Here is a 2,084-nt window from a genome sequence, read left to right as displayed (position 1 = left end):
GAAGAAATAGCTGAATTAAACAGCTACTTTCAGGGTATTAACAGAGGTTCTATGCTATCCCCAAATGATATAACTAATAATTTTGTCTTACATAATTATATAGTTATAAAATAACTTACAAAATGCGATCCTTTTTTACATTCGATTCATCAGAGAAAATTCGCAATGTACATAACTTTAAATATTTTGGCTGATCAAAATGGATTATTTCATGCTGAGTCTTGTGAAAAAATGCTGATATGGAGTTCATTGAATTCCCTTATAAACAATTTTTGTAGCAAAGAGAATGACAATATTATAAAAAAAATACCAGAAAAAGAAAAATTCAAACTTTTAATTAAATTCTACAGCAGATTTTTGATAAGTTTTAATTTTCAATGTTTGAAATATTTCTGCTTATTAATTTTGTTTTTACTAATATTTGTTTGAATTTAATTTTTAACTTATTGTTTGTTATTCAGCTAAACTAATTTATTGTTCATTATCATGTTAAACCAATGTATTGTTCGTTTTTCAGTTAAACTAATTTATTGTTCGTTTTTCAGTCAAACTAATTTATTGTTCGTATTTCAGTTAAACTAATTTATCGCTCGTTTTTCAGTTTTGATTTTTAAAATATTGTTTTTTTGATTTAAAAATATTTATTGTTCATTTTTATTTATTTCTATTGAATAAACTCAGTTTAATACAAATCAAATCGTATTTCTATTTTTTTTAACGTTTTAACAACTTTTCACTCTTTCAATTTATTTTAAGTTTTTTATTATTAATATTTTATTATTAATATTGGATGAGTTTCAATGCAAAGAATTATGTTTATCTTTTTGAATCCAATTTTGAAGTTTTCTAACGCTTTCTGTAAAAAATGTCTTCTCATTATCGACAGTCTGTGTTCCACTTATCTTGCTTGCTAGGACCTATGGCGATGACGTCATATTTCAGCTAACAGGCCATCTATGACGATGGCCAGGATACTATACGCCTCTCCTTGATTAAAATATCGTAATGATCTCTCATGTCAGTGTTTCCTTGATTTTTCATCAGGTAGATAATTTCGTTGTATAAAAATAACAAAACCGTCTCATTATATGACTAGTAGATCAATGCCATTTCTGTTAACTACATAGGGCTCTATGATTGCAACTCAAATTAAATGATGATCTAAATATAATTGGAATGTTACCTGATCACCTAAAGTATCCAGTGAATGATTGAGCACCTACAGAATCTAGAGAAATTGTCATGAACGCCTTGTTATGTTTTAGAATGGACTACACCATACAAAATAGAACTATATTTTATTGATTTTACTTATAAGTGCTCGTGCTCATTGCCTCAGAGTTTATTAAGGCGATCTTTATAGATGTCATCCGAGGAATCTAAGAACCTCTGTAATTAGTAGGAGCAAAATCTATTATGTTTATCCCCATGAAAGTATTGGAAGCAATTAAATTATCTCATTAAATGCAGATCGTGTTACATCTTAAACATGACCAATCCTGCATTTACGTGTAATGGCAATAACTGATTATTTGGTAGAAAACGTTTAATTATACATAGCATGTCGCATTTGCCAACATATATTAATATTTAACTGAAAACGCATCCCGATAGAGAGGCGGGACAAATTTCATATTTCTGTGTAGTTAAAATAGCATAAATGTAGTTTCATAAGATTACTACCGATCGTATATGGATATAGAATATACATCTTTTTTTTTTACAAAGGAGTCACCACTTATCAAGGCCCGGAGGCCACTCGATAATAAGGGTTAATAAGCGTACAGTGGTCAATGGGACAATATCGTAATAATTTGTAGTGGTGGAAATTTGGTAAATTGGATTATTAAGGGGAGCGGCTCATCAAGAACTTGTTTACGTTGACCTTGAAGATGACAATATTATACTCAGCTGAAAAGCAGGTAAAAGGAAGAGACTTCCACAGGTGTGCAGTTCTAAGAAAGAAACTTTGTCCATGGAATCTACGATTAGGTGTGGCACAGATAAAGAGTGAGGGAAATTATTGATAGTGTTTTCAGCCAGATGAGTTTTTCTCATGAAAGTTTTTCGAGGGGGGGCATATA

Source organism: Euprymna scolopes, chromosome 27, assembly GCF_053919585.1.
Source record: "Euprymna scolopes isolate OS-2025 chromosome 27, ASM5391958v1, whole genome shotgun sequence".
NCBI lineage: Eukaryota > Metazoa > Mollusca > Cephalopoda > Sepiida > Sepiolidae > Euprymna > Euprymna scolopes.
The sequence above is the reverse complement of the archived record's forward strand: the minus strand, read 5'-3'. Positions refer to the sequence as shown.